A 16,407-nucleotide genomic window follows, 5' to 3' on the forward strand; every position below is an offset into this window, starting at 1 on the left:
AGTTTGGTTCAAATAATTTTCAGAAAATGGTTTCGGGTTTGATATTTGTATCTTGTTCATGCATTTGTATCCACCTTGCTCACGTTTTCTTAGCCATGGTTGTTCCAGCTGCTGGTTCATGGTTCATGGGGTTACCTTAGGGTCCCTAGGGTCAGTTGGGTCGAGTGGTTTGAGCCAAGAAGGGCCGAAACCGAAGCCATAGTAGCTGGTGCAACAGTTCGCGCAGATTGCGCAACGTCCGAAGATTTTCTCGTTCTCGGTCCACAGAGCATGTTTTAGGGTGATTCCAGTTGGGTTAGAACCCTACGACATAGGGGTAGGTTTTTTCCAGTGATTTCCAGGCCAGTGATGGCCGGAGCTGGCCGGCAGATCGGTCGGAACTCTGCTGTCGCGCGCAGGAGGCGAGCAGAATAAGGGCTAGTTTGTTTTGGTTCGTTCGCCTTCGTTAGGGCTCTGATTGGGCTGGTTTTTAGCTTGTTGGAAACTTCTTGAAGAGGGCTAGGGGTAGGTGGTGGTGCTCCGGCCAGGGGACGGCCGGAGCATGGCGGCAGCAGCCCCGGAAAGCTGCTGCTCGCGGCCGAGGAGAAGGATAAGAGAGGGGTTCGGGTTCTAGGGTTTCTAGCTGGTCCGGGTCGGGCTGTGGGTTCCGGGTCGGGTCAGTGGGTCATGGGTTATGTTAGTTGGGTCCGGGTCCGGGTTAAGTGCGTCGGGCTCGGGTATTTTTATTTTTAAGTTTTAAGTTTAATTAAGTATTTAATGGGCCTAATTAAATCCCAAAATTTAATTGGGCTCCATTTAATTATTTTGAGTCAAATTTATTTATTTTGGGCTTAATTAATTTAATTAAGTGAGTCCAATAATTTTTATGGCTTTAGGGCCCGTGAAAATTATTGGGCTAGTCTTTGGGCTTTTGGGCCCATTGGGCCAGAATTGGTTATTTATGGGCTTTAATTATATAATTGGGCTTAGATCAATTTTATTGGGCTTAAGTATGTTAATGGGCCAGATTTAAGTAAATGTGCTTGAGTTTTAGGGCCAGCAGTCCAGGACCATCCATGAGAAATTTGCATGTGTCCTGAATATATATTTAATTATTTTTATGCATTGAAGTTATTTTAATATTTATATGGTAGTAAGAAATTAAATTAAATATATATGAAGGACACACATTTTTATTTAAGTACATGCATTCATGAAATAATTTTATGCATAATTAAATGTTTAAGGTTGAGCAATAATAAAATATTTTATGTTGGAAGTTGAAATAGTGTGACAATTTAAGGGGGATTCGTCCCCATATGTGACCTATTGAAGGGCAGTTTACTGCCAAATTTAAGAGGTGATTCGTCACCGTCACGTACGTTGGTTTCCACGCTGATCAGTATTTAATGTATGATTTAAGGTTACACTACGGATACAACCATGCGATGTTAGAAAATTAATTGCTCAACAATGTTTATGTATTATGTTATTTAAGTTAAGTTATGTTATGTTATGAAATTTTCAAGCATGCTCATTCATGTATATGTATGTATTAGTATTTAATTATTTTAAATTATTTTAAACCCTTGTTATGTTAGCATGTTGGGCCTCTAGGCTCACTACACTGGTATGGTGCAGGTGAGTACGTTGAGAATGAGGTTGTACCCACCGGAGGCGAGGATGTATGAGCGGGCATGCAGTGACCCCGTGACCGTGATAGATGTCTGAGTCACATGCATGTTTTTGATTATGTCAGCGCGTTACACCTTTTATATTATTTTTCAGTGGTTGTGAGTTTTGAATATTTTATTTGAATATTTCAGTGCATGGAAATTTTACATCATTTTTATTTATGCAGTATTTTAATTAAATATTTGACTCAGATATTTATTTTATTTAAAGAATGAATTTCTATTTAAGTATTTAATTGTTTAATTTATTTTTAAATCTTTTTATTCTGTGCATATATGTATGGGCATATATGTACATATTTTATTTAGTAAGTATAAAAAAAAATTCCGCATATTTATTTATTAATTATAGAGTTAGGGTCGTTTCAGTTGGTATCAGAGCCACGGTCCTTGGAGGGGTCATTACTGCTATGTGAGCTCAGAAATCCACGCTACCGGTCTGTAAGTTTTAAGTGTTTATAGCATGATTTAATTTTTAGAATTTAAGTTAGCATTAATTTGAAACAAATTAGTTATGCATGGCGATTTACGTAAATAAATATGTGGTGGTGCAGAATGCCTCCGAGACCAGTTAACAGACGTGGGGGACCTCCACCTCCACCTCCGCAGAACCCTATTGCAGCATTGGAGCAGGCCAATGCGAATATGATGGCGGGGATTACTGCTCTGTTAGAGCAGTAGGCTACTCGTCCCAGGTTGTCCCATGAGGAGGACGTTGCTGAGAGGTTCCAGAAGAAGGGACCCAAGGAGTTTGTTGGTACCACCTATCCTTTGGTGGCGGAGGGATGGATTCGCTCTCTAGAGTCCATCTTTGCTTATATGGGGATCACGGACACCGACAGGGTGAACTATGCTACGTACATGCTGAGGGGTGATGCAGCGCTCTGGTGGGAGGGTGCAGCCAGGGGAGTCGACCTTCCTACACTGACATGGGTAGAGTTTAGGCGTATCTTCTACGCCAAGTACTTCACTGAGGATGTGCGCAGTTGCATGATCCGTGAGTTTATGAGTCTCCGTCAGGGGGACAAGACAGTGGTTGAGTATGTGAGGCAGTTCGAGAGGGGCTGTCACTTTGTGCCCTTGATTGCTGATAGTCCGCAGGAGAAGTTGAGATAGATTGTGGAGGGCCTGAAGGCTGATATCAGGCATGATGTTCGTATGGCAGACGTCTTTACTTATGAGTCTGCAGTCAGTAGAGCCTTGCGTTCCGAGGAGGGTCGGAGAGAGATCCAGAGGGAGCAGCAGGGGAAGAGGCAGTTTCATGCTGGGTACCAGCGACCATCTTCGCAGCCTCCTGCGAAGAAGCAGTATACAGGGCCGGCTAAGGGCCCGAATCAGCAGCAGAGGCCACAGCAGCAGAGGCCGCAGCAGCAGAGGGGCGGGGCCCCTAATGCCATAGCTTATCCTACTTGCCCGAAGTGCCAGAAGATGCATTCGAGACCTTGTCTATTGGGAGCAGGAGTTTGCTACCACTGTAGGGAGCCAGGGCATTAGATAGCTAACTGCCCCAGGAAGAAGAACACCGCTGGTAGGGTGTTTGTGATGCAGGCTGAGTAGGTAGATCCAGACACCTCCTTGATCACCGGGAGAATTCTAGTTAGAGGCAACTCCACGTTTGCGTTGCTAGATTCAGGGGCTACGCATTCGTTTATCTCCCTGGAGTTTATCAGGCGGGTAGGCATCACACCTGGGAGTAGTGACAGTGGGTATGATGTTACTATGCCGTCAGGGCAGATTATTTCTACCTCGAAGGTTATTCGAGGACTGGAGTTGGAGCTGCAGGGACACTCCATTCGAGCAGATGTAGTAGTTTTGCCTTTGAGTGGATTCGATTTGATTTTGGGCATGGACTGGTTGACAGTCAATGGAGCTTCGATTGATTTTCGTCGGAGATCAGTGTCAGTGAGACCTACAGTGGGCGACCCGTTCACTTTTCATGCATCTCAGAGCAGTGATATTCCTCAGGTGATATCTCTTATTCAGGCGAGGAAGTTGTTGAGACAGGGTTGCCAGGGGTTTCTAGCGAGTATTGTCACGACTTCAGAGCCATCTAGCAGATCATTATCAGAGATAGAGGTGGTTCGTGACTTTCCGGATGTCTTTCCGGAGGATGTTGCAGGAATTCCACTAGTGAGAGATGTGGAGTTCAGCATCGACTTAGTGCCAGACACCGTGCCTATCTCTAAGGCACCGTACAGACTTGCTCATACCGAGATAAAAGAGTTGAAGGAGCAGATTCAGGACTTGTTAGAGAAAGGCTTTGTTCGTCCTAGCTTTTCTCCGTGGGGGGCTCCGGTGTTATTTGTGAAGAAGAAGGATGGCAGTATGAGACTGTGCATCGATTACCGAGAGCTCAACAGGATCACAGTGAAGAACAAGTATGCACTGCCGAGGATAGAGGATTTATTTGACCAGTTGCAGGGAGCTTCAGTGTTCTCCAAGATCGATCTGCGATCTGGTTATCATCAGTTGCGTGTGAGAGATGCAGATGTGTCCAAGACTGCTTTCAGGACACGATATGGGCATTACGAGTTCTTAGTGATGCCATTTGGGATGACCAATGCTCCAGCGGTTTTCATGGATCTCATGAACCGAGTCTTTCAGCCGTATTTAGATCAGTTCATCATAGTCTTTATTGATGATATTTTGATCTATTCTAGGAGCATCGAGGAGCATAGACAGCATCTTCAGACGGCCTTGCAGACTTTGAGGGAGCATCGGTTGTATGCCAAGTTTAGCAAGTGCGAGTTTTGGCTTGAGCAGGTGGCATTTCTTGGCCACATTATTTCGAGGGATGGGATTGCAGTTGATCAGTCTAAGGTTGAGGCAGTGCAGAATTGGGGTATTCCGAAAAATGCTTCAGAGATTCGCAGTTTCTTGGGGTTGGCAGGATATTATAGGAAGTTTATCAAGGGTTTTTCCTCTATTGCAGTACCCTTGACTTCCTTGACCAAGAAGAATGAGAAGTTTATCTGGAGTTCAGCCTGTCAGAGGAGCTTCGATCAGCTGAAGGAAGCACTCACTACTGCACCAGTATTAGCGATGACAGTACCACACGAGGAGTTAATGGTGTACACCGATGCGTCTAAACTGGGTTTAGGCGCAGTGCTTATGCAGTGTGGTAAGGTTATTGCGTATGCGTTGAGGCAGCTGAAGATTCATGAGCAGAACTACCCGACGCATGACTTGGAGTTGGCAGTAGTGGTCTTCGCTTTGAAAATCTGGAGGCACTATCTGTATGGCGAGAAGTGCAAGATTTTCACAGACCACAAGAGTCTCAAGTACTTCTTCACACAGAAGGAGTTGAACATGAGACAACGCAGATGGTTGGAGTTGGTGAAGGACTATGACTGTGACATTAGCTACCATCCGGGTAAAGCTAATGTAGTGGCCGATGCTTTGAGTCGGAAGTCGTCAGTGGTATCATGTTTGACCGTACAGTTACCACTACAGAGCGAGATTCAGAAATTTGACTTGGAGTGTTATCCGAGTGGTCATGCACCGAGCTTGTCAGTGTTGACGGTGCAGCCAGTTCTGCGAGATCGGATTAGGGATGGACAGTCTACTGATGAGGAGTTGCAGCGATGGAGACAGAAAGATGAGGATAGGGGTAACCTCTTGTATACAGTTGTGGATGGTATCGTTCAGTACCGTGGTAGGATGTGGGTACCGAACGTCGATCAGTTGAGAACTGAGATTTTAGCAGAGGCTCACACATCTCCGTACTCCATTCACCCCGAAAGTACGAAGATGTACAAAGATTTGTAGCTATTGTATTGGTGGCCCGGGATGAAGAGTGACATCGGGAGAGTAGTGTCAGAGTGCTTGACTTTTCAGCAAGTCAAGGCAGAGCATCAGCGTCCAGCAGGACTTCTTAGACCTCTTCCTATTCCGGAATGGAAATGAGAGAATATTACGATGGACTTTGTAGTTGGCTTACCGAGGAGTGCCAGAGGTTGCACAGCGATTTGGGTGATTGTGGATAGACTCACCAAGTCAGCTCATTTCTTGCCGGTGAGGACTACTTATACTTTGACACAGTATGCAGAGCTTTACATCAGAGAGATTGTTAGACTGCATGGCATACCAGTGTCTATTGTGTCAGACAGAGATCCGAGATTCACATCTGCGTTTTGGAAGAGTCTGCACACAGCTTTGGGGACGAGGCTTTTGTTCAGTACCGCATTTCATCCCCAGACAGATGGTCAGTCTGAGAGGGTGATCCAGGTTCTCGAGTATCTTCTGAGAGCTTGTGTCATTGATTTTTGGGGTTCTTGGGAGACTAGACTGCCATTAGTGGAGTTTACCTATAACAACAACTTTCAGTCGTCTATAGGTATGGCTCCTTATGCAGCATTGTATGGGAGGAGATGCAGATCTCCTGTGCATTGGGATGAGGTTGGTGAGCGGATTTTACTGGGTCCTAAGATTGTGCAGCAGACAGCTGACATTGTGACTCAGATTCGAGATCGGATGAGGACTGCTCAGAGTCGGCAGAAGAGTTATGCAGATGCCAGACGACGAGATTTGGAGTTCGCTGTAGGTGATCACGTATTCCTGAAGGTGTCACCTATGAAGGGAGTAGTGCGTTTTGGCCGGAGAGGCAAGCTTAATCCGAGGTATATAGGGTCTTTCGAGATCTTGGAGAGAGTTGGCACGTTGGCTACCGGTTAGCTCTACCTCCAGGGCTAGCAGCAGTGCACAACGTTTTCCATGTATCCATGCTTCGGAGATATGCCTCCAACCCGTCGCATGTGTTGGATTTCGAGCCCTTGCAGTTGCCACCAGATCTAGTGTATGAGGAGAGGCCAGTGCGGATCTTGGCTAGGGAGGAGCGGAGGCTTAGGACGCGGGTCATACCGATGGTCAGAGTCCAGTGGCTGAATCACTCAGAGGAGGAAGCTACTTGGGAGACCGAGGCAGACATGAGGACTCGCTACCCGGAGTTGTTCGGGTAAGTACTTTAATTTCGAGGACGAAATTCAATTTAAGGAGGGGAGAATTGTAACACCCGGTATTTTTAAATACGTAAATCCGCATGCATAATTAGGATATTTAATTATTTAAATTTTAGATTTATGGGTTAAATAATTATGTGAATTATTTGTGCATGATTTAATTTATTTTTTAAGCATTTAACCCATAATTAGTAATTTTTTTATGATTTTTAGTATTTTAATTATTTGATCGCGTAGACGGTACCGTGGACGGACGAGATGACAACTTTCCACCCAAATTATTTTATGAGTCTTTTTAGAGCCCTAAAATATTATTTTGAATTTTAATACCTCACTATTTTTAGTATTTAATTTTATATAATTTTAGGAGCCTGTTTTTATTCAAAATAAGCCAAAATATTGATTTTTAATTATCTTTAAAAATTCCCTAATTTAATATTTCGGGATTTATGATTTAATATCAGATTTAAATCTTTTTAGGTGGAGTTTAAATTATATTATTTTGTATATTACTAACCTAATTAATTATATTATCTATTTACCTAATTTTAATTATTTTAAAAACCTAATCTACCCAAACCCAAGCCCACGTCTTCAAGCAGCAGCCGACACCCATTCCCTATTCATCCTCTTCTTCGGCCAGTCATCCCCAAGAAAACTTCATAGCCTCGGTCTTGAAGGTCCAAAGTTCATCGTCGTCGCCCCGTCGTCCCGGAATCGTCTCACTTTCGATTTTTTTCCCTTCGTATACGGTGAAAGGCATGTTTTTTTCCTCTTTTTCGCACCATGTCAGTGAATATATATGTGTGTGTCGTGTATGCACAGTTTGGTTCAAATAATTTTCAGAAAATGGTTTCGGGTTTGATATTTGTATCTTGTTCATGCATTTGTATCCACCTTGCTCACGTTTTCTTAGCCATGGTTGTTCCAGCTGCTGGTTCATGGTTCATGGGGTTACCTTAGGGTCCCTAGGGTCAGTTGGGTCGAGTGGTTTGAGTCAAGAAGGGCCGAAACCGAAGCCATAGTAGCTGGTGCAACAGTTCGCGCAGATTGCGCAACGTCCGAAGATTTGCTCGTTCTCGGTCCACAGAGCATGTTTTAGGGTGATTCCAGTTGGGTTAGAACCCTACGACATAGGGGTAGGTTTTTGCCAGTGATTTCCCGGCCAGTGATGGCCGGAGCTGGCCGGCAGATCGGCCGGAACTCTGCTGTCGCGCGCAGGAGGCGAGCAGAATAAGGGCTAGTTTGTTTTGGTTCGTTCTCCTTCGTTAGGGCTCTGATTGGGCTGGTTTTTAGCTTGTTGGAAACGTCTTGAAGAGGGCTAGGGGTAGGTGGTGGTGCTCCGGCCAGGGGACGGCCCGCGGCCGAGGAGAAGGATAAGAGAGGGGTTCGGGTTCTAGGGTTTCTAGCTGGTCCGGGTCGGGCTGTGGGTTCCGGGTCGGATCAGTGGGTCATGGGTTATGTTAGTTGGGTCCGGGTCCGGGTTAAGTGCGTCGGGCTCGGGTATTTTTATTTTTAAGTTTTAAGTTTAATTAAGTATTTAATGGGCCTAATTAAATCCTAAAATTTAATTGGGCTCCATTTAATTATTTTGAGTCAAATTTATTTATTTTGGGCTTAATTAATTTAATTAAGTGAGTCCAATAATTTTTATGGCTTTAGGGCCCGTGAAAATTATTGGGCTAGTCTTTGGGCTTTTGGGCCCATTGGGCCAGAATTGGTTATTTATGGGCTTTAATTATGTAATTGGCCTTAGATCAATTTTATTGGGCTTAAGTATGTTAATGGGCCAGATTTAAGTAAATGTGCTTGAGTGTTAGGACCAGCAGTCCAGGACCATCCATGAGAAATTTGCATGTGTCCTGAATATATATTTAATTATTTTTATGCATTGAAGTTATTTTAATATTTATATGGTAGTAAGAAATTAAATTAAATATATATGAAGGACACACATTTTATTTAAGTACATGCATTCATGAAATAATTTTATGCATAATTAAATGTTTAAGGTTGAGCAATAATAAAATATTTTATGTTGTAAGTTGAAGTAGTGTGACAATTTAAAGGGGATTCGTCCCCATATGTGACCTATTGAAGGGCAGTTTACTGCCAAATTTAAGAGGTGATTCGTCACCGCCATGTACGTTGGTTTTCACGCTGATCAGTATTTAATGTATGATTTAAGGTTACACTACGGATACAACCATGCGATGTTAGAAAATTAATTGCTCAACAATGTTTATGTATTATGTTATTTAAGTTAAGCTATGTTATGTTATGAAATTTTCAAGCATGCTCATTCATGTATATGTATGTATTAGTATTTAATTATTTTAAATTATTTTAAACCCTTGTTATGTTAGCATGTTGGGCCTCTAGGCTCACTACACTGGTATGGTGCAGGTGAGTACGTTGAGAATGAGGTTGTACCCACCGGAGGCGAGGATGTATGAGCGGGCATGCAGTGACCCCGTGATCGTGATAGATGTCTGAGTCACATGCATGTTTTTGATTATGTCAGCGCGTTACAACTTTTATATTATTTTTCAGTGGTTGTGAGTTTTGAATATTTTATTTGAATATTTCAGTGCATGGAAATTTTACATCATTTTTATTTATGCAGTATTTTAATTAAATGTTTGACTCAGATATTTATTTTATTTAAAAAATGAATTTCTATTTAAGTATTTAATTGTTTAATTTATTTTTAAATCTTTTTATTTTGTGCATATATGTATGGGCATATATGTACATATTTTATTTAGTAAGTATTAAAAAAAAAATTTCCGCATATTTATTTATTAATTATAGAGTTAGGGTCGTTTCACGTAATGTTACTTTTGGTCTAGAATCATCTTAAATCTCTGAAATATCCATATCTCTATATTGTTCTTATTCTTGATGAGAATGATACAGTTCTTCTGTATTTATTCCTATTGCTCAAAATCAGATTGATCTGTTTCACTAAACATCTTCATACTTGGTTTTTCCATAAATGAGTGAATTTCTATATCATGATTCAATTTTGAATGGTGATTCTTCTTTCACTTTTCCTTTTCCTTTATCCTTTGGAAGAACTTCTTTAAGATAACTTAGTATTTATTTACTATGTCTTTCTTGTTCAATTATTAATCTAGTCATAGTTAAGTCAATGTATTCTTTAAGGTTTTTCTCTAATTCTTGTATTGTTGATTGATCTTATTAATTTTATTTTTTAAATCTCCTAGATCTTTTTTAATTTTGTTAAGGACGTCATTGCGATGAGGTTGATTCATTAACAATAACTTTTTTAATTTTAAGAATATTTTGATTCATTGTTCCAATCTTTTCTAGTATATCTTCATCATTTCTAGTAAATGATAATGATCTTCTAGGTAGTGAAGATGAATGTTTATTTACTTGAAGATCATCCGAACACCAATGTTTGTCGGGATTTATTTCTTCAATAAATACTTTCTTGGGTGTTTCAACCCTTGTTATATCTTGAAAGATTGTTGGAATCTCGATCATTTCTTTAGATTGTGAATTGTGTGAATGCACACTGTTTGATAATGCTAATCCAACAACATAATGTATGTTGATTGGTGCATTTCCTGATTTCATTAAATCCTTTCTTTTAAAATGGTATTCGAGTGTTAAAACTCTATTAATATCCTTATCTTGAATAGAAACTAAGAATTGTGGATATAAATAAAATTTAAGTTTTGAATAACATAAATTTTTCGTAATTATTCCTAATATAAAATTTTCATAGTCGTTTATTCGTTTATCTCGTACAATAATTTCAATTGGTGAATCAATTCCTTCCCAAAAATGAGCTGAAACTATTATTTCAAGCCCTCCGATGTATATATATTTTAATTTATTTCTTTCAGATTCTTTTGCTCATTTCATAATTGACTCTATTTCTGTTGCTGTTAGTAACAATATTTTATTTTTATTTTCAAGATTTATTCGTATAGATTTTTCCTTTGTTTTTAGAGAATAAAATATGTGATTATTTCTTGGGTTTAACGTTTGATATATTTTAGTAAAAATACCTTGACTGATCAATAATTGTTGTGAAGAACTGTCGTTTTTAAGTTTCTTAATTTCTAAAAACTTTTGTTGATTGAATGTGATATTTAAATCATATTCTTTATTATTCTCGAATTCTTCGATTCCAAGATCTGCCATCAATAAATAACAGAAGATCTTTTTCTTTCGAGATTTATAAGTTTTTGTTCAAGATCAATATCTTGAATTATTAAATCATCTTCTTCAAGATTAGAAGAGTGATTCAGGGCTCTTTCATGAGCCTTTAATTGTTCTTTAGTCATATCTATTCTGAAACTAATATTCTTAGTTGCCAGATTGAATATGCTAAGTTTATATTTTGATCGTACTGAAGTACATCGTTTAGTAATCCAGTATTTTTGTTCTTCAATCTCATTTCCAGAGCTTATAAACATATTTGTTTCTTTAAACGTTTCTTCAAATTCTTTTCCTAGAAGTGATTTTGACTTTTTTGATCCTGATGCCATGATCTATTTAGTAGATTTATTTAATAAATAACGTCCTGTTCTGATACCAGATTACGGAATTCTTCTATTTAAAATACATATTTCTAGTTTAATAGTCATTCCAGGCATATTTATCAATTTATTTATAACAGATAAATGATTTAAATCCTATTTGGTTCCATTCATCAGTTACTATTATGAATTTTAATTGATAAACCGATTCAAAAATAGTTAAATCAAAATTATTTATATGAAATTCATGAAATGTGTCATATTCATGATCATCCTTTGTTTCAAACCAATTTTTAATTATTAATTTTCCGTTTCTTATAAAAGAGAACGACATGATTTTTTTGGATTAATAGCACAAAGGATTAAAATCAAAAGATTAAGTTATACCTTGTCTATTGTCTTCGATTTTCTTGATTTGGCAGAGGCTCAACCCTTTTAGTCCTTTTTCCACTACCTGTGTTTTTCAACGACATACAATGGGCTCCAGAGATTACCTGTCAAAGAAATCGTTTTAAACAGATAGATACATCTATCTTTAGATTTTCAATCCTTTATCTATATTTCTCTTAGCCAAGGGTTTGATTCATTTGTTTATGATTTTACAATTCGTCTTCAGATTATTCATAAGCTATTCTTCTTCTTATGAAATTCAAAAGATATATCAATGCATGAAAGAGAATTTTTGCACTAAAAACTTTCTATATCATTTAATACAAACACAACTCCTTATATAGAGGAGTTTGAAAACGCGTGAAAAGATAAGACGCGTAAAGAGATAAGATTCTCTTTACTCTTATAATAAATAAAGTGATGAGGGACCACTCATCGACAATACATAATGAAAACAGTTCATTTTTTGTCTGAATGGACGCCTTTACACATGGTGTGGTCCACGATTTCATTTGTTTTTACATTGCGTCACTATCTGAATCACTGGCACCTCGGACCATTTCTTTATTGGTTTGTTTTCTTTGACAGCTGCTCCTTCTGTCTGAATTGGTTGGCAATGTCCACATTTGTGAGTGGAAATCATTGTTCTTAGTCTTTGACATAGCATTTGTTGAGTTTCTCTTGTCATGTCGACTCTTGCTTCATAGATTGGAGCTTCGAATTGAGCTAACATGCCTTGTTATTTTTTTTGGATTGTCTCTTTGTGTCTAGTGGTTAATAAAATTTTACTAGTTGCAAAATTTATTTTAACCTTTGAATTTCCATCATCTTTCCTGTCTTTGAGATCATGTCAATCAATGTCTTTATTCTTATCTCAGGAAGTGTAGAGATATCCATTACTGGTTTCTCTTCATTTGATCCTTCAAATAATAAACTTGTCTTTATTTCTTCGACATTGAATGTATATCATCGGTTGATAGAATTTGTCATTTTCCCAATCTGGAAGGGTTGAATGAATACTCAATGTTAACACTAGATCGTCCTTGAAGACTGCTTTCTTGAACTGGATAATACTATTTCTCAGTTGATAAGGAAATAGTTCTATCTCTTGATTGTTGGAACTGACTTCTAATCCACTTAATAATCCATTTGAAAGAATCTTGCGACTTCATGCGCTGGAGCACCCTACAGTGTTCTTGCTCTTGATATGCTTTGTGTGTCACAAGTTTGTAGCCAAGATCCTGCAGATGGTTTGGCTATTCTCAAATAGTTTAGTGTTTCAAAGAATTCAGTCTTGAGTTTTTCTGAAAAATTTGTTTTTTCAAAAATTGATTTTTGTGGTCGCAAATTGACCATCTTTCTTTCTCTTGTTTCAATGGCGCTTTTAAACGTCCTTTCTTCTTTTTCATTTTTTTCGGTGTTGGCTGTGACCACCGGTTTTTTTTTCATTTCTTTTTCTTTGTTGTCAGTGTTGGCTGTGACCACTAACTGTTTCTCATTCATCTCCATTATTTTATCAAATGGAGTTGCTAACTTTTTTGGTGTTCTTGGTGAGGATGATGATGAAGAGGTTGTCATCTTCTCTTTTATCTTCTGAATTTTTTCGATTACATTCTTTTTTTTTTGTTGAAGAATTTGAATTTCTTCCTGTATGTCGATCAATATTTTCTCTAATTGATTTAGTTTGTCCATCCTGCACAAGAAGACATATATATATATATATATATATATATATATATATATATAAATGGTTAGAAATTTAACTCTTTATCGTGAGTAATTCGGATAGTTTTATTATGCGTATCATTGCATTTATGAATTCTTTTGCAAGAATTGAACCAATATTTATGAGATTGATTATTTTACTCATAGAGTAATTCATGTTTCTGAATATAAATCTCATTTCATCAATTTATATTCTCCATGCTTTCTGAGGCATGTTCGGATGACTTGAAGCCATAAAATAATTCATGTTTCTGAATATAAATCTCATTTCATCAATTTATATTCCCCATGCTTTCTAAGGCATGTTCGGATGACCCGCAGTCATTTTTTGGATCACTTAGAATCTCCTTTGTTATTCCGTTACTACGGATAGTATAATTTGGATGAAGTTCTCTGGTTAATGTGTTTGGGTAATGAATTATCCGTTTCTTTGACATGCTGGATCTCGAACTGATAATGGTTTAATTCCAATTGCCATCTAATTAACCTTGCTTCATTTCTCCCTGAATTTATTGATATTTTCCTTGTCTTGAAATATGTTAAATTCATATTATCTGTTCTTACTAGAAATGGTTTAGAGATAAGATAAATTTCATAAGTTCTAATTTTAAATATTAAAGCTAATAATTCTTTTTCATTTGAGTGATAATTTAGTTGTGCACCTTGAAAAGTTCCTGATGTATAATTACATAATTCTTCATTATTCCTAGTAGCTGTTTTAGTAAGTTATTCTAAATTTCTTTCTCCTGTATAAGTTTTTAAACATGCTCCCCAGTATTCATTTGAGGCGTTTGTTTCAATTATTATTATGTCTTTATTTGAAGAAAAATATAATTCTGGAAGATTACTAATTATTTTCTTTTTAATAGTGTCTATATAATTAGTATCTTCTTTTGACCATTTCCATTTATAGTCCTGTTTAAGTTTTACCTGAAGAGGTTTTCTGATTTTTGCAAGTTTCTTAATGTAATTTTCAGAATAAGTTAATAATCCTAGAAATCTTCTTAATTGATCTTTATCTTTGATTTCACTAGGAAAATCATGAATTTTCTTAAGTATATGTCGTTGCAAACAATGTTTTCCGTCTTCTATTTGTAATTTTAGATAATTTATTTTTGTTTTAAACAATTGTGCTTTCTTTTCAGAAAATATAATTCCATCTTTATGACAAATATCTAATACTGTCATGAGGTCTTTATAATGTTGATCTAATGTTTTTGAGTAAATCAATATGTCATCTATGTAAACACAACAAAAATCTACATAAGGTTTAAAAGATTCATCCATGTATCTTTGAAAGATACCTGGTGCTTGTTTAAGTCCGAAAGGTAATACAGTTCATTGATATTGTCCTTTTGGACAACTGAATGCTGTAAGTAATTGTGTTTGTGGTTCTAGATGGATTTGCCAGAATCCTGATTTACAATCTAAACTGGAAAAATATTTCATTCCTTCTATATAAGATAGTAAGTCATTCTTGTTTGAGATGTAATATTCATCCATAATTGTTGCATTATTCATTTTCCGATAATCAATTACCATTTTTTTCTTATCAGTATCTTTCTTACTGACATAAAAGGCTGGTGAAGAGTGTGGACTCTTGCTTGGAATGATTATCTTAAGTTTGAGTAATTCTTGAACCTCTTTTTCAAATATTTTTACGTCATCCATGTTGCATCTTCTTGGTACTTCACGGATTGTGATATTAGGATCTTTTAGTTTTATTGAAGCAATAAATAGTTTTCTTTTCTTAATTTTGTCCTGAGGATTTTCAGAACAAATATCATGAAATTTCTTCATGATTTCTTTTTCAGGATTAATAGTTAAAATATTTTCTATTTTTAATTATATTGGATTTGTATTTCGTTTATGAAAATTCTTTGTAAATCCTTCATTTCCTACACGAAATGCTGTTCGTATTTTAGGAATATAAATCATTGATGATCCTTTGTTTAAAGTTATATGATCTTCAAATTGTGTAAAAGGAAGATATTGTCTTAAAAAAGTTATTTCCTATTATAATATCAATTCCTGATTCGATTTGGTATATAATAGGTATTACAAATTTTGTTTCCTTAATTTCTATTTTTAATTTTTTTGCTACAATATCAAGCATGATAATTGATCCATCTCCTATTCGAACATTTAATCCTTTATCATATTTTTTCCAATAATGACTAGGAAGTATATGTTTACTTGCTAAACACATACTTGCTCCTGTATCAATATAAGCATGTATATGATATGGTTTATGTTCTTTTATTTTTATTTGAATTTTTATATAAATACTATTTGGATTAGTCTTGTTTTTGATATCCATAAACTCACTTTTTTTTTTGTTTTCTGTTTTATTTATTCAAACTGTCCGAAGTGCTATAATTGGAAATTGGAGTTATTTACCTAATTTCTAAAGTCAAACGAGGGTTTTAGAAAATAAGGGTTAGTTTTTGAAATTGGATTTTGAAAAGGTCTAGTGGCCTAATTATCCCCTTATTACCTTATATTAAAGTTTTTTGAGCTAATAACCTCATGTAATTCTAAATAAATACTTTTGTTTTATCGGGGGTGGGGAAGGGGGTTTATCAGGGAGCTACTAGCTCAAAAAAATTTCGTAGGGGTTATAAGCAAACCCATAATTTCATAGGGGTGATATATGTCATTTTCACCTTTTTTTTTTAGCCTAAATATCTTTTTTTTGAGTGAATTTTAGCCTAAATATCTAATTTTTCTTGTTCATCTTAATATTTTTCTCATAATTCATCTTTATCAAATTCAAACTCAAAATTATCACATATTCCTCATCTTCATCTCATATGAAATGATCGAAGATTATTGTTAAATAATATTTTTTAAAGGTTTTAAATTTAAAGATATATATTATATATTAATCTAGGCGAATATTACTGGGATGGTTTTTGGCATAAGGTACCAAAAATACCGGTATGAAAAAAATTTATTCCGATACCAAAATTTTGATATCTAAAAGTTCATACTGATACCGTAAAGATACCAAAAAAAATGTCCGTATATTGAAAAAATTTCACTACAGTATCTTGATATTTCGGTTTTTTGATACGGTATCCCAACCCCAGGCGAATTTGAGCCGTCTAACCAACAATTAGGCTGTATAGGCAGACGAATAAT

The sequence above is a fragment of the Henckelia pumila genome, chromosome 2 (genome assembly GCF_033568475.1).
Source record: "Henckelia pumila isolate YLH828 chromosome 2, ASM3356847v2, whole genome shotgun sequence".
Lineage (NCBI taxonomy): Eukaryota > Viridiplantae > Streptophyta > Magnoliopsida > Lamiales > Gesneriaceae > Henckelia > Henckelia pumila.